The sequence below is a fragment of the Schistocerca nitens genome, chromosome 3 (assembly GCF_023898315.1).
Source record: "Schistocerca nitens isolate TAMUIC-IGC-003100 chromosome 3, iqSchNite1.1, whole genome shotgun sequence".
NCBI lineage: Eukaryota > Metazoa > Arthropoda > Insecta > Orthoptera > Acrididae > Schistocerca > Schistocerca nitens.
Window position 1 is genome coordinate 624,106,235 of NC_064616.1, and position 27,444 is coordinate 624,133,678.

Genomic DNA, 27,444 nt, shown 5'->3' on the forward strand with positions numbered 1-27,444 from the left:
GCTTCACTCGTTCTCTCTTGGGTTCTGAAGCGTGTGCTTGTATCTAGCTACTCGCAGATACAGCACTGGGGTCAAGGAAAAGGTAAGTTGTTCGGTAGTATGGACGCTAAACTTATTTGCAAGCTGGAGCAACAGTAGCAGTTAATGCAACAGCAGCAGATTCAGATAGACTCGTTACAAAAGTAGCTCCAGCTTCAAGCGGGCAAACTCGGAGCGCACGAATCCACTTCAGACCTCAGCATTCGCCGCAGTCGACGCCAAAATTCGTCCTCCGACGTTCCCCACTTCCAAGGAGGACTGGGACACAGATTTGAACGACTGAAGCAACTTTTCACGGCACTTCAAGTCACGAGTGGTTTATTGCAGCGAGCGTTATTTCTGTTACTGTTCGCAGAGATATCATATGGTTGCCTCCAGGCTCTAGTCGTTGATTGGATTTTTGATGTTATAGTTCAGTTGTTACCCGATATGGAAGTCCACACAGTGGCACTGAAACTCGAGCACACATCGTTGGATAGATCACGAATCGCACACTCTTTCGAAGTTGCGCAGGCTGCTAACGAACGACTCATGGCGAGGCCACAGGTTGCGGCGGTTAACGCACTACCACGCGTTCCACCCCGGGGTCGGAGGTGTCCAACGTTTCTATGGCGTCCGAGTCTCGCCCCTCATCGACGGTCACAGGGTTTCTCCCTTCGTGCCCACAGTGCCAGCTCCGGAGCAAACTGTGTGGCTCGCCGGGAGTCCCTCAAGCACTGGCAAAGCGAGGCATCTCTGCTGAGGGTGACGGAGGTGCTCATCCCACTCCCATCCCGTCCCATACTTCTACCAGGACACCGTACTGTGCTGCAGTCGGTAGTCCCACCGGTTGATCCCTTCAAGAGGAAATTGTTTCTCTCGCTTAGCATTTCTCACTAGGATGTCCATTTCCAGGTGTGCATGAGGCCACAGTTTCTTTGATACGACAGGTGAGGTATGAACGACTGGGTTCGCACGAGTTGTCCCCACCCTCGCGGCATTTGATGGCCTATCCTCTTTGTGGGTACTTCTCGATCACATGCGGCATACAAAAGCCTAATATGACTAATCGCGTAATTTGTCATCAACCACCCAGCTGCTACCAACATTTTTGGCCTCAACGTCTTTATGTTGTCTGAGTCTTCTACATCTGATGAAGTCAAGGTCACATCAATCGCTGTTCCTGTCCAGGAACTGGGCTACCTCTACACTGCCTTTTCATCTCTTTTTTAGCCGGATTTGGGGCTTACCTCAGATTTCAGGCAAACATCACCATTCGGCCATATGCCACCACTCGTTTTCAACAGACGTACTGCTATGAAACAGAAGCTAGATGGTCTCCATGCTTCTGGAGTTACCTGCCTGGGAGACTCCACTGGTCATCATCAGAAAGCCCAATAGTTCTCTCCGACTGTGTGGAGATTGATCGTATGGCATTTGTTGGCCAGGATATCCGCTTCGGGATTCGGCCGCCATATTGCAAGTGTTTTTAGCTGACGCCACTTCGACGACTTGCGTGTCAATGATGATGAAAATGATTAAGGAGGACACATGACACCCAGTCCCCTACTGGGAATCGAACCCGGGCCCCCTTGCGTCGTAGGCAGTAAGGCGTAACGCTACCGCTACGCTACGGAGGCGGACTGTCGTGTGACTGGAGCCTCCCGCCGGGTAGACCGTTCTCCGGAGGCAAGTCTTTAGATTTGACGCCGCTTTGGCGACTTGCGCGTCGATGAGGATGATGATGATTAGGACAACACAACACCCAGTCCCTGAGTGGAGGAAATCTCCGACCCAGCCAGGAATCGAACCTGGGCCCTTAGGATCGACATTCTGTCCCGCTGACCACTCTGCTACCGGGGACAGACGTGTGAAGATTTAAAGGCTACAATCAGTGCTCAATTGTAGGTAGGCATTTGCCCTATGCATTGCCCGGAAGACCTCCTCACCAACCGTGCTGGAGGGGAATACTACTCCAAGATCGACTTTGCCCATGCTTACCTTCTGTTACCTTAACATCAGGAATCACAGGAAATCATCATTAACCTACCTTTTAGATTATACAAGTACACACAGCTCCCAATTTGCATTGCTTCAGCCCCTGAAATTTCCCAAAAGTTTCTGAAACGTCTGGTGCAGCATATTCTGGCTTGTCAATTACTTGGATGATCTCATTGACATGGGACCCTCCTACTAGGAGCATATGGGAAACCTCTGTGCATCCTTTTTGCAACCCTGTAGGATACCTGTGTCATCGTTTGGAGAAGTACGGTTTTTTTAGCGGCAAATGGGGTATTTGAGGCATTCGCACATCAAAGAGGGAATCAGGTCGACAGATAAAAATATCACTTACCTTACTCACCAAACTTATCTGAATTGTAGGGGTCCTTGGGCAGAATCAACAATTACACCAAATTCTTATATCCTGTGGTCCATATTGCACAATCTCTCAAACAGTTGCGTAAAAAGGGTTTGCCTTACAACTGGATGCCTGCCTACTGCTGGTCGTTTATCCAACTGAAAACATGCTGAAATCCGCACCCTGCTTCACACCGTTGTCTCTTAGTCACTCGTTGGTTTTGGCAGCTGATGTATCTGCCTATGACATCAGGACGCTCTTGTCGATCAGGAATTGGGATGGCTCTGAACAGCCTACATCATGTGTGTCCAAGACATTAACCCCTACACAGAGAAACTATACCCAGATCGAAAAGGAAGCATTGGCGATAGTATCTGCAGTTTAAAAATTCCATGTTTACCATTTTGGGATGCCGTTCTCTCTAATTACGGATCACAAGCCATTGGTGGCATTATTCATGCCAAAGTCCAATCTCCCAGAGCGGATAGCCACACGCCTCCAGCGCTGGACACTGATCCTAGGTGCAGACAATTATACCATTTGGAATACGCCCACGGAAAGGTATATCGATGTTTACACGTCGCGTCTCCCCTTTGGCCCAGACCCTGATTTCAGCCAACAAGAGACCCACTGCTTCCACACTGATACACTGAACGGTTTCCCTATGATGGCCGCTCCCGTCGCCACTGCCATGTGCTGGGAGCCCTGCAACGGGTCCTTCACTATACGACATATAACTGGCCGAGTTATCTCACCTGCTGCCTGGTGGACAACTTCAGCTCCTGAAAACATATTTCTCAAGAGCTCTCAGTTCTTGATATATCATTAAATTGGACAGTGACACTAACACACATCAGATGGCCATCCCAGCAGAATTGCGCCAACAGGTGTTGAGCTTGCTGCACCAGGGACATTGGGGGATGTCCCACACGGGAGCGTTAGCTTTCTGACATATGTACTAGCCTGGGATCAATAGCAACATTGAGAGAATGGTGTGCAGCTGCAGGCAGCATCGTCACAATTTTTCGCCACCTGGCCTACCCCCAACACCCCCTGGGACTGCATTCATTTAGTTTTTGTGGGGCTGTTTTTGGATTTGATGTGGTTTCTAATTGTGGATGTTTACTCGAAGTACCCATATGTTGTATGCATGGTGTCCTCCATGACAGACGCCACTCTCATCACTTTGGCACAGGTTTCGACCATTGAAAGGTTGCCTCGCACATTGGTCTCTGATAATGGGACGCTATTCGTGGCATTTTCCCTCAGAGGTTTCTGTGAGGTCAATAGTATGAAACATGTTTATAGCCCTTCGTTCCATACGTACTGAAATTTTGAAATGGAACGTCTCATTCGGAATTTTAAGCAGCGTATAAAAAAGCTGTCGAATCCTTTGCCACTATGTCAACCCTCGTCCTGTTTTTGACTACTTAAAGAACAACGCTGATTAACAGTCACAGCCCCTCCGAGCTCCTGAATCGGTGTCAACCATGGACGCTACTTCTGATACCACTCCTTTCAGAGCTCCACTTTAATCCCTCACAGTATTACACATGTGGCTAGGCTGTGTGAACCAGCTCCTATGAGAGTGTTGAAGCTTGGGCGCCGGCGACAGTGGAGACACATGGCAGATTACGTCAGTCCAAACAGGTGGGGCTCGAGCGCCGCCACCAAAACCAGCTCTAGTCCCAAGTGTAAGCGTCGCATCTGCCACCACCTTTTCCACCACCTTCTGGCAACAATTAGCGCCACAGCCGACGCCCCTATCGACTGCCTACGACTCCCCACTGGTGCACAGGCAATATTTTGTGCATCCACATGATTCAGTGGCTATCTCTGGCATGCCCGTAGCCAGTGATGTCCAGATGGACACCGCTGGACACCTTTCCTCCCGCGCAGCCATGAGGGGACGGGGCCGGGACTTCGCCCATGCCTCCATTCCACCATCCACAGCACCGTCTGGACGTTTCCGCACGTAGGAGTGGCAGGAGGAGCCGGGGGGGGGGGGGGGGCGTGGGGGAGAGCGAGGAATCTGGTATCCGGTTCTACGGAAGATGATACCTACCGGAGGAAATGGACCTAAATGGCAGTGAGAGGGCATAATACTGTCGCAGTACTGCGCCCGCTGCCGGTATAAATACGGCCGCCTAGTGAGCCATAAGTCATTTCTTCACTCGCTTCTGATATTGTCAGTTTCTATCATCGCTGTACTGTCGTTTATTCGATAAAAACCTCGCTAGCCACTTGGTCTTCCTCTTTGGTAGCGATTCGAGTTGTGTCTCTCTTTGCTCTTGAGCTGTGGACATCGTTGTGGTGCCGGTTCTATTTTGCACCTCGTTGTTGCATAGATTGCTTTGGGTTTGTCCTTGTCTCTGTCCTGTCTACCAGCAATCAGCCGTGTTTACTTCAAGTAACGCCTGGCGTCGTGTTCTTTTCCACCTGTTCTCTCCTGGGATCTGACGTGTGCGCTGATATCCGACTACGCATGGATATAGCATTATCAGTACACAAATTGCGAAGCATTCGTATGACTCAAAGACTCTATAAGCAGTGTTTTCTCCTGCTACATAACCGTATCTTTGGTAATATAGTGCACGTTATTAGGCAGAATTCAGGACGTGGAGTACAGTCGGGCAATCATATTGCTTGGTGCCGAGGCGTTGAGTTCGGTTGCGCAGTGTGGACTGCCAGACATTCACTCTGATTCTGTTCTCTACTCTGAATTTCCGCGTGATGCTGTGAACATCCTTCTGCCTACCACCTAACTGAAAAGTACTGACTTTTTGTCTCATAGTGTTAGCATAGGCACTTCGAAGCCACGCTCCCCATAATTAGTTAGTTACATGTTCCATAGATCATTTGAACGATTCTTCTATCGAAATGATATGGAACGAGTCCGTTTAAAGGATATACATGCATAATTAGTGTTAATACTAATGAGCTCGTTATTTTATTCCTGGTAATACAACTACACTTAAAAACAACGTTTTCTTCTCTTTTCTTTTTGTTCCTTTTTTTCACATTTCAGAAATTTTATTTTATTGGGAAAACGATAAAAAATTTTGTTCCTTCATATCGAACTTCTTTCTGAGTCACTGACAACTTATTAATGGGTAATAAAAATCATTTTCCCTCTAGTGTTGTAGGTATGGACGTCATTGATCTTCTCAAATTGTGATGGATTATTTATGACGAATTTCATTAGCGAATGTATGTATTGAGATGGCGCAGTTATAATGCCTACCTCATTGAAGAGATACCTATGACGTCCGTGGGTGAACACCAGATATAATTCTTACTGCTCGCTTTTGAGCAATCAGTGCTTCCATTCGAATTGAAGAGTTACCTCTGTAAATTATTCCATAAGACGTTACCGAGGGGAAATATGTAAAATACGTTAGGAGGTTGATTCGTTTATTTCTTAGATTAGCAATTATAGATAAGCAAAAGTAACTGAACTCAACTGTTTGAATTGTTCCAGTTCCCGTTTTCATCAGTATGTACAACCAAACCTTTGGAGCATTCTACTTGTTTACTGACTCCTGCTCCTGTGCTACATGAGTTCTTCATATGACTCTATTTTTTGTACGGAACTGAATATGCTGTGTTTATTTGCAAAATTTAAGGAGGGTCCATTCCTTTGGAACCACTTTATAATTCTTTGGAAACTATCATTTACCATCTCTGCCGTTACTTCCTTTTACTATTTCTTCCGCTGCTTTCTCTCTAATAGTATTTATTATAACACTAGTATCACCTACAAAAAGTGCCAATTCTACTTGGTGCATGGGCAATAAAATCATCTATCCTCCCGACTCTGGTTGAATTATTCAGCACAACCTTTTGCATTCCGTCTGTTAAGTATGATTCCAACCAGCTGTACATAAAATCTTAAATTCCAGAAAACTTTAGTCTTTGTAAGAGAGTAACATGATCTACACAATCAAACGCCTTGGGAAGATCAAGAAAAGCCAACTAGCTATATTTTATAATTTCAGGCTTGTACGATTTGATGAGCGTATGAATACGTGAGGATCAATATCTATTTTTCACTTAGCCATCTGAGCATATCGGTAGCTTTGCTCACTACTTTCTCACTCTTTAAATAATATTGCGGGTATTATCATAAATATGGGGTTATTTTTCTGTCCTTTGTAGATTTTTGGTTCTATACAGCCACGTGGGTCGCCAGCAGACATTTGTGCCCGTCATTCGTGACCTTTTATGTCTACTTTCAGAATAATAACTAAGTTTAAATGCAAGTCTTCCTGAATTCTTTTCCTCACGAAATCATTTTTCGGTCCTTCGATCTTTGCTTATTTGTTCGTATGCTCATTTCAGCTTTGTCCATGAACGCAAGACGTGCAAGTTCAATCTATTTCAAATACATTTGAAAAGAGTTGTCTTCAGCAGAAAAAAACATTTCTAGAAATTGCTTTTAGCAGCCACACTACTTTCCGCTTTATATGTAACTAGCTGACCCGGCGAACTTCGTACCGCCTAACAGTCAATGAATGTCGTGTTACCTTTTAGCTGAACTAATTTAGGCTTTGATGAACGTAATACAATGATACAAAATAATATTAATATAGATAGAAATATAAAAGTATTTTATTTTGATGAATGATGATGAATACATACAGAATGAGAATAAAAATTAAAAAAATAATAATAATTAAGTATTTCAAACACATGTCAGAAAAAAATCATTGAAAACTATGTTGTGCAGGTTGGGATACACTCTGATTAATTCATTAATCGGATTTTCATTCAAGCACCTTGTGGTAAACGACATTCTGTGTTTTTTGGTCAGGCGCCAGAACAAATAATGCGGATGGTTTGCCGACACGTGAGCATTCCACGTACAATTGACCATGAGAAAAACACGCATTTTCTAGATTGAGGCCACAAATAGTCAAGGATTGGCCCTGTGATTTGTTGATCGTCATGGCGAAGGCAAGACGAATCGGGAATTGAATTCGTTTAAACTCAAAGGGCATATCTGTTGGGATCATCGGAATCCTTGGAATAAGAACTTCCTCATCTTTAAATTTTCCTTTAAGTATCGACGCGTGAATCACATTGCTCATCAGTTTTCTTATCACCAAACGCGTTCCATTGCACAGTTTTGGTTGGTTTAAATTTCTAAGCATGATGACTACCGAGCCAACCTTCAGTTGTAAATTGTGCGGTGGTAAACCAGGCACATCCAAGGAGTTCAAAAATTCAGTTGGATAATTAGTGGCTTCTTCTTCGTTTGTTACACAGTCGATAGATTTGAATGAATACAGAGTACCTACGATTTGATTTTGAATTATAAAATTGAGGTCATCTACATCTTTATTTTTAGCCGCCAAAATTGCTCGCTCACTTAACCATTTAGTATTTTTGTGGTTAGCAATGATATCCGGAAATACTTTGTTGATAAGCTCGTCTTTTGATGAGACGAAATTGCAAAAATTTGGAGGAAATGAAATCAAACCGCTCGATTCGTCAACAGGAACACGGCCATTACCGATAGTCAGCAATTGCTTCGAGAAATCATCAGCAGATAGATCGTTCAACAATGCAACTCTCATATTTACAGACAGTTGAAGTTTGTTTACATATCGCCACAGATTTGATGCTTTGAGGCAAGCGTTTATTTCGTCGGCAGCAGTAGATCTTGGAATTACTGGTAGTGTTTGTCGGAAATCGCCAGATAATAAAATCATTGAACCACCAAAACATCTCGAGTCATTGCGCAGATCTTTTAATGTTCGGTCTAGTGCTTCCAATGCGCGTTTGTGCGCCATTGTGCATTCGTCCCATATTATGATTTTTGATGCTACTAAAACTTTGCCCATTGCGGAGTGTTTCGAAATGTTACATGTCGGTTGTTCAGTAGTTTGAAGGTTTAATGGCAATTTTAACGCTGAGTGAGCCGTACGGCATCCGTCAAACAATGTGGCCGCTATTCCAGAAGAAGCAATTGCTACCGCAATTTCGGATCTCGCACGTACAGTGGCCAAAATCAATGACATGAGGAATGTCTTCCCAGTTCCACCGGGGGCATCCAAAAAAAATAAGCCACCATTTCCATCATCAATTGCATTAATCAGTGTATCATAGACTTCCTTCTGCTTAGGATTCAACAGTGGTACATTCGTTTGAACTGATTGGATTAGTTCATGTGGATCATATTCACGTTCACGTTCCAATTCTCTATTAAATGCGTCATTCATTCCGCGATCTGGCGCTGGCATTCCTAACCTAACTAACAAACTGCCGCACATGAGGTAACACATATCTTCGATCAAGAGCAAAGCCTGGTTATGCATCTCCTCATTCGCCTCAAGATCGGGATTTCTTGAGCTGACACGAATTCGATATAAAATGTCTTCTGACATTTTATCTTTGTATTTGTTCCACAGGTCACGTGGGTTCGATGGGAAGCATGTCGAAATGATGATAGCAAATAATGTGCGTATCTGACTTGGAGATGCAGAAATAATTGCTTCAGCGATTGTCGTGTCCCAATGAGTATCGTTTTCAAGCAAATTCAGCTCTTGACATGCTGCACGAAATGTGGGGCACACTATACCATTAACAGTTCGTAGTGATTCAAATGATGTTGGCCCTCGAACATGTACCAGCAACAACCGCAAATAGAAACATTCATCATTCTTCGGATGAAATGTGTAAATACGACCAAGGGCATCAGCAGAACGCATATCTGGATGACCGGGAACTGCATCGCCTTGCTTCCGACGTTGAAATTTCTTCGATGTAGCGTTCCAAGTGTAATAACGTGGCATTTCCGAGTAAAGCAACGTTCGTGCGAACGGATCGTTTTGACAAATCGCAAAGAAACTGGTCAGTGTTGTCGCTGGAGGTGTTTCGGCACGTTGAGCAGCATTCGACGCTGTGAAATATACTCTCTGACCGTTCTCTAGATGCACCCCCAAATGTACAACAGTGGGATAACGTTCGTGAATAGGGAATGAGAATATACGCCAAATTGCTTCATTGCAGTTCACATATCTACCAACTTGATAGCGCGTGATTTCATCGTTGATATTGGATGTTTGGATACCAAAAACCGCCATGTCGCTCCCTTTCGTGACATATTTGCAAATGTATTTAATAGATTTGACCGAATTGCAATACTCAACATTACAATGTGCCTTGAATGTTTTGGAAAGAAGTGGCGAATATGGAACAATCCAACTGTTGTCAACTATGAAATCGTTTCCTTTCACTTTAGTTGTGATAGTTCTACCATTATCATCGGGCGATCGACGCCGATACAATGGATAACCATCGTTGCCTGTAATGGTCTCCGCCGTGAATTTTCGCGGATACCGTTCGGAACACTTGCCGTCGACCATGCACGGTGATTGGCGGTTGATAGTGCCACATGGTCCATGAATCATATTCGTGATTACAACATCATGTAGGTCAGGATCGGTTTCAGGAGCAGGAATCTCCGCACATATGATGTCATCTATTTGATCTGGCCGAATTCTGTCTACTAACCAAATTAGAATGTGAGCATGCGGTAGGCCTCGTTTTTGCCATTCGACTGAATACATCCAGCATCGAGTAATCCCAAAGACGTGTTGCTTAACAATGTAATTTATTAGTGACCGAATGTTTTTCCTTGAAAACCCGTGCGGTGATGTCGTGTCGATCACTTGATGTTTGTCCGGGAAGCAGCAATTGAATAATTTCCATCCATTTCGGATTACATGTAAATGTAATGAATAGATCTGGCCGACCGTAATGACGAACATATGTCATTGCATCTTGCGCATATTCATGCATATGACGCGGGCTACCTGTGTATGTCGCTGGTAAAATAGTCAATCGACCAACATTTTCTGAATCTCCTTCTGTGCTTATTGCATCGCGTAAATGAATATACTCTTCCGAACGCAATTTAGCTTGATTCAACCGGATGAAAGTCAGGCGCTCCGTTTCGATTTTAACGTACATGTCAACGCAGTATTGTTGAAGCAGTCGACGAAATCGCAACAAATAACTGTCAGAATTTTCACGAATCATCAAACGATATGCGTAATAATTCATCGAAATAACCTTCTTGGTAGTTTCCTCACCTGAAACAAATACAGTAAAAATTGTATTTTAGAACCCCTAATAGGTTAACGACTCTTACAGCTACTCTCTACTAAATTAGGAGTGACAACTTTTTTTGTGTACCAAAAGCAAACAGAATAAAATGTATATCAAGTTAAAATGAAAACAATGATATTGATCTTACCATTCAATGGATTAATCATTTTGATATTAAAGTCATATCCATCGTCTCCTTGCCAAAGCATCAGCGGGTATTGTAACGCGTCATATGAACGGTGTGTTTCATATATTCTTTGTAGTTGGCTCTGAGCACTATGGGACTCAACTGCTGAGGTCATTAGTCCCCTAGAACTTAGAACTAGTTAAACCTAACTAACCTAAGGACATCACAAACATCCATGCCCGAGGCAGGATTCGAACCTGCTACCGTAGCGGTCTTGCGGTTCCAGACTGCAGCGCCTTTAACCGCACGGCCACTTCGGCCGGCTCTTTGTAGTTGCCCAGTATTGCGTCGTGTAAGCACAATATCACGTGTTTCCAAGTTTTCACCAACAATCAGGATTGCCACTTCATCGATTGTTGGAGCATTAAATGTGCGTTCATGTGTTCCAGCTGGTCTTTTATCTGCTCTGATTACAACTTTATAGTCATCACTTGGCATGCGCTCTAAAGCAGTCTTGAACAGCCTGACCAATGCATGATGTTCATGAAGCATTTGCTGCAAATCTTGGAGAATTGCTCTTTTCGTAGCTGTGTTGATCCCTTGACGCCGGTCAAGTTGTTCTTCCATATTGCCCATGAAGTATATTTGCAAGAATTTGTGCTGTGCACCTTCAATAGGTTGCAATGATCCAATGCGATGGCAAATCTGGCCTTGAATCTGTAAATTCAAAGCCATAGTTATAGTTAGATTTACAAACACTTTTTTTTCAAATAATAACATACCATTTTTATTTTAGAGACAAATACAGAAATCTAACAAACTACATTCCAAATTTTTTTACAATCATAGAAAATAAAGTTTTTAACGTAAATTACCTTAAATGTCGGATTATATCCGTGTTCTTCGATAATTTCCGCCCCAAATGAAGTCATTTGGAAACAGACATTGTATTTTTGAGTGTTCGCTAGAAAATGTCGTGATTCTAGTGTTTCGCCATAAAGCAGGGAACGCAATGGCTCTGGTGGCGGGACCACTAATGGCAATGTCACTTTACCACTAAGGCAGCACAAACCAGGCGTTTCACCAGCAAACTTCAATGCGACACAATGCTGGCAAACAACGTCCATTGGACCAATGCAAACTAAACGATGCAAGCTGTAGTCGATGGTGCAATCATATCGAAACGCTGCTCGATTCAAATCAATACTTGAACCATTTCTTGTTGCACTTCGAAGATTATTCCTCTGTTCATCTGTACGATAAGCTCGACGATTTCTCGTTTCTAATCTAGCCGTTTCACGGGCTGCCTCTCTTTGCTCTTGTGTTTGAGAAGCACGAATTAAGGCCCTTCTTTGCTCCATCCAAACGCGGCGCTCTTCTCGGGCAATTTCTCGTTCTTCGTCAGATAATTGACTCGCGATATTCCGTTGCCTAATTGCATTACGGCTCCGCTGGGAAAGATTAGATCTTCTAGGACGCGGCATTTTTATTAATAGTAATACTGAATATGCACTCGCACAAAACCACATAAAACAATCGAGACATAGACAATAGCTTATCAAGAAAAATCATAGACAACCTATGAAAAGACATTTACACTTTTGTTAACCTGTAGAATAAATCTTTAATTAATTTAATAAATAATTTACACAAATTAATGTCTAAAACAAACAAATATAACAGTACCTACCTGAACTTTCGAGACATTTTACACAAAATAAATTTCTGAACGCACACATAAATAGTTGTTACAGTATTTGACAGGATTGGACAACACATGTTTGACATGTAATAAACAAATGAGCATTTATTGAAATGATTAAGTATTCATTACACATTTCTGAACGCACGCGTAATATTTTTCAATCTTTTTCTTTAAAAAAATACACATAATAGTTTATTCATCCATTTTAAATAGTTTATGAACGCATGCATAAATGTCAATCATTACTTACAGATTTTGACAAAAAAATTTGACAGCTCCGAAACTAAAGAACTTTTAGGGAAAATAACGCATTTTTCAAGTATTCGTCAATTTTTCATTATTTTTAAGATGTATTCTGCTATTCGGGGCGGAGACAAATCCAACAAATCAAAAACCATGAAAATTTTTATTCGTCAATTTTTTCATTATTTTTAAGATGTATTCTGATATTCGGGGCGGAGACAAATCCAACAAATCAAAAACCATGAAAATTGGTCCAGCAGATCTCGAGTTATAAGTGTTGTAACAAACCCGACAAATCCAACAAATCAAAAACCATGAAAATTTTTATTCGTCAATTTTTTCATTATTTTTAAGATGTATTTTGCTATTCGGGGCGGAGACAAATCCAAGAAATCAAAAACCATGAAAATTGGTCCAGCAGATCTCGAGTTATAAGTGTTGTAACAAACCCGACAAATCCAACAAATCAAAAACCATGAAAATTGGTCCAGCAGATCTCGAGTTATAAGTGTTGTAACAAACCCGACTTTGTTTTATATATATAGATTTTCAGCTATCTAGCGTAAGTGTCAATCGCCGTGATTTTCAGGACACGAGCTGCGACAAGGAATACTTCGAGACTTTACAATCCAATGATTTAGTTTCCTTTCGTCAGGTATTACAACACACCGTGTGAAGTTCCTATAAGGAAAGATACATTTTACCCTGAATGGATTTGTTAGAATAGTTAGAGGGTCTTGATTGCAGTTTATCTTGATTTAGTTTATATTAAGGACAGCTTCACTGTTCCGCTGCACTATGAAAGCTGGTCTCACTACCTCACATTCCTCTAAATGTAGTCATATCGCGTTGCTATTCGTTTATGGGTCAAATTTCATACAAAGGGGAATATTTTCAAGGCATTAAATCCGGACACATAATATGTTATGCACCCACAGCTAAAAGTTAGAAGATGGAGGCAGCTTTCACGTTGCAGCGCCAGAAGACTCTAACGGTATGCAGGAAGACATACAAAGAATTGACTCTTGATGCAGGGACCGTCAGCTGACCCTCAGTGTAAATAAATTTAAAATAATGAGCGTAAAAAGCGAAAAATTCTTAAAAGTTCGCTCACAATACTAGCGGTAGATCAATGGAAACAGTAACAACTGTAAAATATCTAGTAGCATCCGTTCGGACTGCAGCAAAAGCAGATACCAAGCTTCAATTTATTGGGAGAATCCTAAGGAAAGGTATGAAACAGGTGGCTTGTAATGCATTCGTTCGACCGATCTTGAGAATAGTTCGTCAGGCTTGTACCCTTACTATGTAGGATTAATAGACGAGGTAGTGAAGATCGACAGATCTTTCGTCAAGTGTTCTTTTGGCAAGAACGATGGCGCTACACAGATGCTCATCAAACTTCTGTTGGAGACTCGTTGTGTATCACGCGCTTACGTTCCGAGAAGAGTCAGAGGACATAGTACTTCCTCAAATTTCGGAAAATGACCTCTACGGGAACTTCAAAGAACTCACAGCTCGTAATGGAGGCTTAATCATAGTCATTCTTTCCACGCACTATTCATCATTGGGACACGAAAGGGGTGAAATGATGGTGTTAACACAAGTACCCTCTGCCCCTCAGTGTAAGGTGGCTTGTGCTTCCTTAAAAAAAGATGTTGCAGCAGATTTTGTGACTCATCTATCTCCAAGGAGCCAGGCCAGTAATAGTGCACTCCGCTGCTGATGAGGGCGTGTTAGACAGCTGGGCGAGTTATCATCGACGTTTTCGCTACGTGGTGTGTTATTACTTGTAAAACGATAGATCAGAGACTTTCATGAAACCACAAAGCATTTATGCAGACGCAAATAATAGTTAAACTGATCTAAACGTCTCAAAAGAAAAAGTTCACGGAGGAAGAAGCTTGAAGATAATGTAGAGCTGCCTATGAGTCAGCAGATGGTAATCTTGTGGTTAGCGTTGCTACTTCTGATCTAGGGACCTCGAGACCGTTTCCAGGAACGGGCAGTGATTTTCCTTCGCTCGGGACTGGGTGTGTGCTTTGTCCTCATAATCATCGACGCTAGCCGAAATGGCGTCAAATAAAAAGTCTTTCACTAGCCGGCCAAATATGCCACACGCACATTTTATATCGATGAAACAAATCATTTTGGTCAATATCAATTCGTGAAAGAATTACGTGTTATTGATTTGTGAGAAAGTCCATGTTTCTGATTTAAAGGTAAAAGAGTTTAGCATCGATATCTGCGAGGCTGTATTTGTTCATTTGTTTGAATTTTATGTTGTTAACGTAGAAACGAACCCAGAATGGGCTACAACTGATACTGAAGACGTCATGCACTAGCTTGGTAGTAAAGGATGTTGTGTGCAACATTGACTGGGTTTCAAGTAGTGGAGTACATGACCTCAGTTCATGGCTTGTAGAAAATACACTAACGTTAAATCACAGTAAGACTCAGTTTTTACAGTTTCTAACACACAATTCAACAAAACCTGACGTTTTAATCTCACAGAATGGGCATATGATTAGTGAAACTGAACAGTTCAAATTTCTAGGTGTTCAGATAGATAGTAAACTGTCGTGGAAAGTCCACGTTCAGGATCTTGTTCAAAGACTTAATACTGCCATTTTCACTATTCGAACGGTATCAAAAGTGAGTGATACTTCGACACGTAAATTAGTCTACTTTGCTTATTTTCATTCACTTATGTCGTATGGTGTTATGTTTTGCGGTAATTCTTCCCATTCTAGAAGGATATTTTTGGCTCAGAAACGGGCGGTTCGGGCAATAAGTGGTGTGAGTTCACGAACCTCTTGTCGACGTCTGTTCACGAGTCTGGGTATTTTGACATTGGCCTCTCAATATGTATATTCCTTATTGTCGTTTCTTGTTACCAATATTAGTTTATTTCCAAGAATAACCAGCTCTCACTCGGTTAATACACGCAGAAATCAAACCTCCATTTGGATCGGTGTGCAAAAAGGTGTGCGGTATACTGCTGCATCCATTTTCAATGAGCTGCCACTCGAATTAAAAAATCTTAGCAGAAATCCACGCGCTTTCAAATCGAAACTGAAGAGTTTCCTCATGGGTCACTCCTTCTATTCTGTCGAGGAGTTCCTTGAAAAATTAAGCTGATTCTTATTGTATTGCTGATAGCGTTTACTTAAACTTATGGACTGACTTTTTTCATGTTCATGAACATTTATTTTTATCTGTTATTACTTTGATGTTGTAAGTTCATGTACTGACACGTTCCATGACCTTGGAGATTTGCTCCTCAATTTGGTCACACGGAACTTGACGTGTAAATAAAATAAATAAAGATTATTTCATTACACTACGATCAATGATCTGTGGTTAGCTAATGCCTTTTGGAGGTGACCGCGACGAAAAGGAGTATCAAGACCACCAACCTCTACTGTATCAGCTTAAGGCGAGATTTTAAACCGTGAAATGAATCCTCTAATCCATAAGTGCTACAGCTTTAATTATGTAACGACGGTTCAAGGCCCCCCCCCCCCCCCCCCCCGGCCATTCAGAATTGAGATTTCCGTGATTTCACTGAATCGCTCCAAGCAAATACTGGGATGGTTCCCTTGAAAAGCGCACGGCCGATTTCCTTCCCCATCATTTCGTAATCCGAACTTGTGTTCCGTCTCTAATTACAGCGACGTCGACAGGACGTCATATTCTAATCTTCGTTCCATTAATTACCTAATGGAATTGGCTAGGAATCATCAGATCAGTGAGCGGATGTAACGTGTTCAAGAGCATGTAGAGGCTGTTGCATTCCTTATTACTCCTATATTTTCATTTTTAAATCTGCAAGATGTTGTAAAGTGGGTAGCGATAAGTTGGAGAGAAAATGAAACTAGGCTGATGATTGTTAAAAGTCAAATCCTGTGCGCTGTTCTGGTTCCTTGCGTCGGTCGAAAGGTTAGTAATACGTTGTTAGAAAGAGTTATAACGCGGCGAACCCTCCTCATGAATTTTACAGGCTAACAAAGAGGTGAGGAAGACTGTTTTACGACTGGCTTCGTTTCGTGAAGGCCTTGTCGGTGGGCACGGTGAGACTACAGCGACGGCGAGGGCTTTGGAGCCGAATGTGTTCACTGATCCGGGAGGAGGTCACGGCTTAGAAACAAGAAATTATTTCACCAACATATACAGAGTGTTATCAAATTTTCATGTACCTAAGTGTCGTGTGCTTATAATTAAAGTGCAGCTACTCACGGAAGTCCAGTGTGGGCTGTAATTATCGTACGGCAGCGAAACTTGGTAGATATGCTAATGTGTTAATGCGGAACCGATTTACGCTCGGAAACAAATTAGTTCCAGCTATGGCCAACAGGTGCGAATTTGGCGCTGTACACTGTTTGTATAATGGTACGACACCCACGCTGTCATTTGACAAGCCACAACGTGAGTGAACAGTATGGCTATCGAGAAGAGAGACAGTAAGCCGTCAGTGAAAGTGTTTTATGTTAACTGCAGTCCTGCATGGAGAGAGTATCGTCGAATAAAATGTCATTAAATGGTTTAAAGAAGGCGATAATGAAATTCGAAAACACGAGTGAGCTTGGTGTGGCATCCGGAAGAGGAAGGTGTCGTATCCTGATGGAAGTTATAGACGAGGTTGTTACTGTAACTGACCATGCAGCACGTGCCCCGGATAGTGCCTAGTGCTCGTGCAGTGTCACGAGAATTGTCCATCCCATACTCAGCAGTACGGTACGGGAAGTTTTGCTGTCTTTTTTACACTGGCACCCGTACAAGATCCAGACGGTGCAGCAACTGAAGTCTCATGACCAGCAGTAACGTTCTGAGTTTGCTCTTCTGTTTCTGGCACGAATCGAAGTTGATGACATGTGGCCGGGCAATAATCTATGGAGTGACGAGGCACATTTTACACTACAGGGTGCAGTGAATACACAGGAGTGCGAATTCGGGGTACTGTTAATCCACGAGTTATGCACGAAGAGACAGCCGTTGCAATCGACTTATGTGACTGTGTGGTGTGGATACACAAGCACCTTTACTCTCGGTCCGTTCTTCTTTGCAGAGAATACATCCAGAGGTTTGTCAGGTATATCGTGACTTATGCACGTTATCGGGACCTCCTTTTACAGCATGTGATTGCTGCTCTGGAAAAGCTCAACCGTGTGGAAACCACTGTATTCCAACAAGATGGGGCAACACCTCATGTCACTCCCCAGTGAAACATCTGCTTAATGCAATCTTCCACGAACGTGTTACATCCAGATGTTTCCAGATCCATGGTCTTCGAGATCATCTGATCTGAATCCACATGACTTTTGGCTCTGGGGATATCTAAAGGACTGCATTTACCAGAGACACGTTCGGTCTTTACCTGATCTGACGGTCGGTGTGCAGCAATACGTTTATTAGTTTCCAACCGAGCATCTTGTCGACGTCTCCGGTGCTTATATTGAACAAATTGTGTAAGTATCGGTTAAAAATAGCCTGCCGGTGTGACCGAGAGGTTCTACGCGCTTCAGTCTGGAACCGCGCGACTGCTTCGGTCGCAGGTTCGAATCCTGCCTCGGGCATGGATGTGTGTGATGTCCTTAGGTTAGTTAGGTGTAAGTAGTTCTAAGTTCTAGGGGACTGATGACCTCAGATGTTAAGTTCCATAATGCTCAGAGCCATTTGGTTAATAATAAAATCGACATAACGCATTTCTCATTTGTTTTACTTTCTCAGACCACGTCCAGTTCCTCAGCCATTACACATAGAAACATTTGTATACGTCTTTCTTCCGTTCACAGCGCCAGATTTTCACCTGATGGCCAAAATTAAACCTAATTTTTCCAGAGTAGATCGGTTCCGCATTAATGCATTAGCATATCTACCAAGTTTCACTGCATTACCATAGTTATAGGCCGCTCTGGACGTCTGTGAGTAGCCGCCCTTTAACTGTAACCACCCGCTACAATAAGTAGCGAATATGACATAATTGAGCAAGACGCGAGGCAATGCAAAAAATAACGTAATAAGATACAGAACACGTACTGAATAGTCCGCAGAAAAGCGTTATCCTTACAAGAAATTGCTTGAAAGGTGATATCAACGAGAAGAACATACAAACAGTACCAACACCTGACTGAGGGATATAGAAGAATCGTTTAGGTCTCACATTTTGTAGAGTTTTGAAAAGTGTAGTTTATCGGTGTCGTTAATGGAAAAGCAAGCCCGGCGGCCACTTTGTAATGTTCGACACTCTTCTTTCTCTCATTATAATCCAACACAAATATAACACCATGCTACACACAGCCATGGAAGTCACCTAAACCGAAGACATACACGCAACTCTCATACTTTGCGAAGGACAGGAGCCATTATGCACGAAGGAAATAAAAACATTTCCAATTAGGCAGCTGGACCTACCCCTCGGGGTCTCCCAATCAGACATGCGATCCGATAATCAATCAGTCAATCCTACATAAGCGCTAGCTAGATTCTAATAATATTTGATCTTTAAGGCTTTCTCGGCGAATTTTCTCTGAGTCTGTTTTATTCTTTGATGGCGATGATAAATAATTGCTAGGGAGGCACGCAGGAGGCTTTTTCATAGGTTTACTGGAGCCCAAATAGCGAGCACCTGCGAAGACAACTGGGGAAGTTATCGAAATATCGTGCAAAGAAAACGGCAACATTGGTTGTGAACCAAGAAATTTGTAAACAGTGGTAACACACATTTATCAAATTTCCATGTCATGGAATGTCTTATCCGTGCCAAATATGCGGTGTCGCGGCATCTAACCCGTGCGACTACGTGTGCTTGGAGCTCTGATAGGATGTACTGTAATTGTAATTTCAGGTAGTCCTAGTCAAAGTGAAAGCTGAGTTTTGGGAACTAATTTCTGTACATAAATTGCCCGCCGTGAACAAAATACAGAAATTGCCGCATTTAGAGACTTATGCTTGACTTAAGCATGAAACAAATCTTCTAATTTTTGTTACTATTTCGCCATTATCAGAGCACAGAAAGAGCAGTAGTTTTAACTAGCAATGGGTATGGATTTGTAGAATCATTTCAGTACATGAAACAATGAATAATTTTTCGAAGTGGCGAACGCCAAAAATTTTCAGATTATTATTTGTTGAGTTAATGAGATTTACAAAACCGTCGAGAGTGCATTGTTTGGAACGCGATATAAACTGTTCAGTTACATAAACTGTTCTTATTTCCGTAGTATCAGTCAATAGTTAATAACTACATAAAACATTTATTGACACACATCGGTAGAAACGTTAAGATGGTGACACTAATGCTTCAGATATCCTACATAGTCTCCCACCACTTCAATAGAACGCATTGAACGTTCATATAACCATGTGAAACATGTCGTTCAGCCCCCCCCCCCTCCCCCGTTACATTGGTTTGATCGCCGGTAATGTCGTTAAAGCGTTGACCCTTCGTGTGAATTTCTGCACTCCGTCGTTTTGCGGTAGTTTTGTATTCGTGACACTCATTCTCGTCATCAGTGATGATTGTTTTCGGGAAAAAAATGCCGGTTGCTGTGGTCGAGCGGTTCTAGGCGCTTCAGTCCGGAGCCGCGCTGCTGCTACGGTCGCAGGTTCGAATACTGCCACACCCACGGATGTGTGTGATGCCCTTAGGGTAGTTAGGTTTAAGTAGTTCTAAGTCTAGGTGACTGATGTTAAGTCCCATAGTGCTTAGAGCCATTTCTTTGAAAAAAGAATTTCCTGTGTTCGCATTTCTAACAATTTATGGCAGACGGTCACGCGTCGTTGTTTACGTTCGGGAGTCAAGGCGTACTGGGAAAACTTTGCACATACTTTTTTCCCCAAAACAGTCTGGAGATTGCCTTGATCACTTGATTCAGAGATGTTGCTCCATTCCTATTTGTGACACAACAACGTTGCCTCAGTACGGTCGCGCATGCACTTCTTAACACTGCTTGCTCACAGTTGGCTGGCCGAATGCACATCTGTTGTTTACACTCGTTAGTTAAAGCTGCCACCATAGTTACTGCGCTGTCGCCGCCTACACGCCAGGAATGAAATCAGTCTCGGAACGTTTTAGACGGGCAGTGTGTATCCGCTGTAAACACCCCGCATCTCCAACCTCCGAAGGTAAAAGGCATAGTTGAAAACAGGGGGGCAGGTGGAGGGGCATATCACAAATAATATTTCTACCGTAATGAGATAGGAGTTCAATGAGTGGAAAGAATCTGAGGGCTTACATTCAAATAACTTGCGAGGACTAGGCATTCAGTAAGTAATGCAACACTTTTTTTCTGATAGCAGGTTGGTTTTATTCGTTTTACTCAGGATTCCAATACACCATATCATTCCCCACTCTTTTGGCTACAAAACACTACTTTTTCAACATAATCTCCGTTCAGTGCGACGGCCTTACTTCACCTTACTGGGAGGGCCCGTATGTCCGCATCATACCACACCATTGGTCGAGGTCGGAGCCAACGTCTTGCTGCATCAATAATCTCCACACCATCCACTTACTGTTTCCCGCGGAGTGGAAGTCGGAAGACGCGAGATCGTGGCTGTATGATACATGAGGATGAGAATCCAACGAAATTTCGTGAACTTCTCTCTGGTGCGCAGACTTGTATTAGGCCTTGCGTTGTCATGGATAAGGAGAAGCTCGGTTGCATTTTTGTGGCTACGAACACGCTGAAGTCGTTTCTTCAGTTTCCTGAGGGTAGCAAAATACCCTTAAGGATTGATCGCTGCACCTTGAGGGAGGACATCAAACAGAATAACCCATTAAGAGTCCCAGAAAACCGTCGCCATGCCTTTACCGAATAATAGTCCGGTTTTGAAATTTTTATTCGGAGAAGTGCGTGGCGCCACTCCATGGATTGCAGTTTTGTTTCCGATTCGAAATGATGAACTCATGTTCGGTAAAAAATTGTCACGATCAGCCTCGTAAAGCGCAAGCATTTCGTACCCCAACTGGTGGACGAGTGCGCCGGCACTACCGACAGAGACGTCCAGTTGAGCAGCGAGTTATTTGATTGTCATGCTTCGATCACCTTGAATGAGAGTGTTCGCACGTTCCAACATTGCATGAATCACGGCTGTATGCTGCCGGCCGGCACGCGGGATATCGGACGGGTTTGCACGACCTCGTTGCGATGATGTCAGACGCCTCGCCCAACAACTCACCGTGCTTTTGTTCACTGCGAGGTCTCCGTACACATTCTCCAAGCACTTATGAATATCTGTGATGGTCTGGTTTTCCACCAAATGAAACTCAGTGACTTCTCTCTGCTTAGAACGCACCTCCGTTACAGACACCATTTTGAAGGCTACGTATAGCGCCGCCACCAATCGGAACTTCACGAAACTATAGGAGCTGACGCGGGAATATTCCACGATGTTCCACAGCGAATTCCGAATTTTTTCAACCGAAAATGGCCGAGAAAAAAATGGGTTGCCTTACTCATTGAACGCTCTTCGTATTATTTATCGAAGTCACACGTTTTTTCAAAAGTCCTTCATATTTAACGGACTATCTTCCTTACTATGAAAATAAATTCGCCAGCTTTCGGCATCACAATCCAAATAGCATAATAGGTACATGTATCTTTGCATCGTGTAGAGAAGGACAGTGACAAATTTCAACACTACACTGACATATTACGGCGATGCGAAGAATGTGAAACGTGACACCTAAAAAGTGAGCGTGCTGGCATGTGTCAAAAACACGGTTTTAAAAAGACGACAAGGAGGCGGCGTCGGAACGGCATTCCGGAAGGCAGCCCCCGGCGGTCGACCATTAGCGCTGAACACTGGCCACCCAGCCAAGCTCTGCCGGCTATGCGGATTCGTTGCATTAAGAGTAGCTTTGCCATGTCCTTATTCGATAACCTGCAGTTCCTACAAGAAGCAGTCCAAAACAAGTTTGTGAGTGCTTGTGGCTCAATAGCTGGGTGTAGGTCTTTCTATTGGACACCACTTTGGCTACTTGCGTGTTTCTAATCTATCACAGTTATCCAGACTACAGTTCATCTTTGAATACGAATCACGTGTTGTTCACGGCGACTCCGCACATCGTTGAGCAGCAAAGGCTCGATTAAAGAAAGACTCAAAGTTTCCGTGGTGCACCACGAATTGGAGCCCCCGGCCTTTCAGTTTCCAAAAAAATGGTTCAAATGGCTCTGAGCACTATGGGACTCAACTGCTGAGGTCATTAGTCCCCTAGAACTTTGAACTAGTTAAACCTAACTAACCTAAGGACATCACAAACATCCATGCCCCAGGCAGGATTCGAACCTGCGACCGTAGCGGTCTTGCGGTTCCAGACTGCAGCGCCTTTAACCGCACGGCCACTTCGGCCGGCTTTCAGTTTCCAGGAACGCGCTTTACCGCCAGGCGCGGCGAACATGTTAGATATAATAAAACTACTCCCTGCATCCCCAAAAGAAGTTTTCAGTGTTATAAACTCTCTAAACAATGATGTTGCAGTGATTATAACACAGTCAATAGTAAAATAATCAAGCTTTGTTCAGCGAATTTTACATATTTTTCAAGCGAATTTTACATATTAAGTTACTTATGTTATGGATCTCTTCATGGTGGTATTTTCACAGACAAACTTAAATACCAACTCCCTTCACAAAGTAGGATATAAAATATTATTAAAGAATTACTGATCGATCTCATTATTACTCATATTTTCAAATATGAATCGAATTTTCGGCAGCATACTATCTTCCAGTGTGGTAGTCCCGCAAGCTTTTAAGGAGAACCGTGCATTTTAGAATACTGAAGAGTTATACTGTCGAAAGTAAAGCGGTGAGGTGGAGGGTGCTGCATTGTGCTTGATTAGCTCTGTCGGTGGCGTGTTTATCTGAAAATCCAAAGGTTCCTAGTTCGAATCCTGGTCAAGTACACTGGTTTAACCGATGATGTCAAATTAAACACCTTTCAGCCGCCAATTTTCAACCTTATTTTTTTGTGCAACCAGTTTCGGCGCTATATTATGCCATCTACAGGCCCCTGACCGACGTGTAGGAATAATCTACCTCGCTTGTGATCCAAGCAAATGGCAGCAATACTGGTATCAGTAGATATGTACTTGCTACAGAGACCGCTTCAGACAGCACCCGCCGACTGTGACTGGGCCTGAAGATGGCGTAATAAAGCTCCGAAACTGGTTGCCTAAAAAAAAGAAAAAGGTTGAAAATTGACGGATGAAAGGTGTTTAATTTGACATCATCAATCGAACAGCTGAGTCCAGCGACCATCGCTACCGAGATGGACATACTGAAACAGGTTTAACCTGCCAGGAAGTTTCTAATCAGCGCACACTCTCCTGCAGAGTGAAAATTCGTCCTATCATAAATTTCCATTGAGATTATTTTGTGATTTGGTTAAGATTTATAATTGTGTGAACTATTTCGTGAAACAGCTATTAAAATATGGGGTGTTCCAGGTACGACGCAAGTGCGTGATTGTAGTTTGCATGGAATGTGCACTGGCTGGTTTCCTGGAAAACAGCCGCATGTCCGCTCGGAGCATTTTAACAAAAAGTAAATTCCACATTCTGGCCCTAGACAGGCCAATCGGGCCCTAGCAACTGCCGTGTTATCCTTTGCCAAGGGTATCATTGATTGCGGTATGGAGGGTAGGCGGTCAGCACACCACTTTCCCGGTCGTTGTGGGGTTTCTTGACCTTGGAACCGGTACCACTCGGTCAAGTAGCTCCTCACTGGGCCTCACGAGGCGCACTGCAACACATTGCTGTCCTCCCACCAAGAAAAAAATCTCTGGCAGTTCAGGGAATCGAACCCGGGTCGCCTTCTTGGCAGTCAGCAGCTCCGACCACTCAGTTACTGAGTCTGATTCATTCTAGCAGTGTTGAGTACAAAATGTGACGCAGTGCCACTGATTTAAACTTATTTTATTTACAGCAGTTGTTGAAAATGATGTCTATCGGCGGCAAGACAGCAGGAAACTTGGCCACTTTGTTAAACGCTCTTCGAGTGTTTGGGAATCGTTTGTGTATACCTTGAAACAGGTCTATTGCTGAAGAATATGTGGAGAGAAACTAACTATACTGGCAGGATGACCTAAATGAAGGAAGTCTACTGTTTTCTAGTAATGATTCAATACAAGGGTCACCAGATGCCTGAGCATCAATGATCAACACAAAATAAATGAATATATCCTATGGCGTGTACGCTGATCGCAAACTGTCTGTTATTTAAAAGAATGTTTGCACCATCGAATAGTAATAATAAAAAATGTCCCTCACACATAACTATGGCTGATGGCCTTGGTTAATGTATATTCAAGTAACATAGGATTAACTAACTACCAAAATTATATCCAGGAGAATTAGATTACTGCACATTTATTTTACCTAAACGTGGCGAGTGTCTTCTTTCAAACTAACAAACAATAAATGAAGTATTAAACTGCCTCGCTTACAAGTAATGCACGTATAGTGAGTCTGCAAGGTACTGGGAAAAACAGTGTAAAAGAGGTGTTACTTCCAGAGATCGTAATTAAATCGTGTTTAAATGATACGGCAAAAATAATTTGAGTTATCCATGGTATTAAGGAGAGGTTAGATATACTCCAGAATTCACATACGCGTCACGCGAGTTAACAAGCAAGTCATGGTAGATCAAGATTCACTGTAACAGTCGTTGGTTTCCGAATTGCGAAAGAATTTAAATAAAAAATTAATGCACGTAACTATAACTGTAAAACGCCTCTAAATTGGTCGAAAGGTTCCTAAGCTTCACACCACGCCGATCTCAGTTAAATCCTAACACTGCAGCAAGAATACTGGCCATTATGGTTGCCGCCTCAGATCTCGAGCTAACGCCAGCTGCTCTCCATCGACCTCAGAATCAGAGAGCTGCTGTTACACGCTGATCTCCGGCACCGGAAGTTCTCTCCACCACTCTCTGACACCAAATCTTCTCTCTACCGCTTTTTGAAAACCGAATGTCCTCTGTAATTTTTCGTTTCTGTAACTCTGCCGCCTCAACGAAAAATAATTCCGCTACAAACTCGTGTCAGCCAACTAGGGTTCATGCTTATTCGCTTCGCCTGCCAGACGACTCCCCTCCTCTCATCTTCTGACTCTCCGAAAGATCCATGCGACACTTCAGCCGCCATTCAGAGCCAATTCTTGGCTTTAGCCTGTGAGACATGAGCAAATGCTCGTTTCTGCCCCTAATATTCCGAACATTTTTTGGAAGCATCTTAACTCCTCCCATGGTTTTGGTAAATACCTTTGACGTCAGTATGTCTACCTGGGGTGTAACTTCCTGTTTAATCAGCAAGCTGCCAAATTTCGACTTACAGCTTGTCACTTTGAGGCGTAAACAGTCTTCAATGTTTGAACTGTTTCTTGGCTACTGGAGCCATCGACACTGCAAGAGGCGTGTTACACATAGGTGATAAAAGTCATGGGATGGCGGCAATATTGCGCACACAAGGTATAAAAGGGCAGTGCATTGGAGGAGCTGTCATTTGTACACAGGTGATTCACGTGAAAAAGTTTCTGATGTGATTGTAGCTGCACGACGGATATTAAGACTTTGAACGCGGAATGGCAGTTGAAGCTACACGCTCGAAACATTCAATTTCGGAAATCGTTAGGGAATGCAATATTCAGAGATCTACAGTGCCAAGAGAGTGACGAAATACCAAATTTCAAGCATTAGCTCTCACCACGGGCAATGCATAGTAGCGGGATAAGGGATTTTGATATCAAATTGATATGCAAATTAATTACACTGATCAATTAATTATCCCCACACCTACCCCACCCCCGGATGACGTCATAAGTTTCCCTCAGTCGGCATGTGGGTCCTTCCCCTCTCCCCCTCCCCTCCCCACCATCCCTCGCTCACACACCTTCCCTACCGGCGGGAATTTCGAATTTTAGAGGAAATTTCTGTGTAGCAGGGCTGTGCTAACATCCCACCCCAGTCCACTCGGGAATTGGCAGGAAATTAAAAATTGTGGATGCCCTTTCTGGTGCTCGATCCCCAGTCTTTCTGGACAGGAAGTCCAAATGCACCCCCTATACATGTAAACTGTCTAGATGTGGAGAGGAAGGTTAGGTTAGCGTACTCTATTAATTTTGATTGTGAAACTGAAATAAAGATCAGTCCTAATTACATAATTAATCATAAATATTGGTCCTAATTACGCAACTATATGCATGGCGCTACACAAGGAGTACCTCAAATCGCAATACAGCTCAAAAATTGATGATGCCATACAATTGGTGTTATCCTGCTGGGAAAAAATTTCACAATACCACTCGAAACTTGTGGTAGACATACGCAAACTTTATCCTTCACCCACAAGCTGGTGGGAAAAGGGCTGGAGTGGAAGGTACTATATTTTTGGCGGGATTTATGTTCAACTGACGGGACGCTAGTGTTGGACAGAGAGGCGTTTAATAAATGTATTACCCTTAAGCATACAGCTGAGGACTGTATCTACCGCTGTAGAGTTCACTACAGACGCCTCTCCCTGCATTGCTTGAAAATCACTCTGCAGCTTAGGTAATCGAAATTCAGGAAAGCCAATATTGCTATCACAACTAACTGAAAATGCTTCACTGCTCTAATTACTCATCACAATTTCTGTGATAAAAACAGCGCTCATAATTAACGGGTCATAATGCAACACATGTACTGGAGACTGGGAAAAATCTTCGTCCCAAAAGATTTCACCAGGAGAGAGGGGCGGCAGTTGAACGTGCATTCTCCTCGATGTCCGGACATGAACTACCGAACCTAAAGCCACTATTACCTCCCTTAATCCCTCTCTCTCCCTACCTCTCCTCCCTGTATGTCGGGATACAGGCTTTTCCAAACGGTCAGC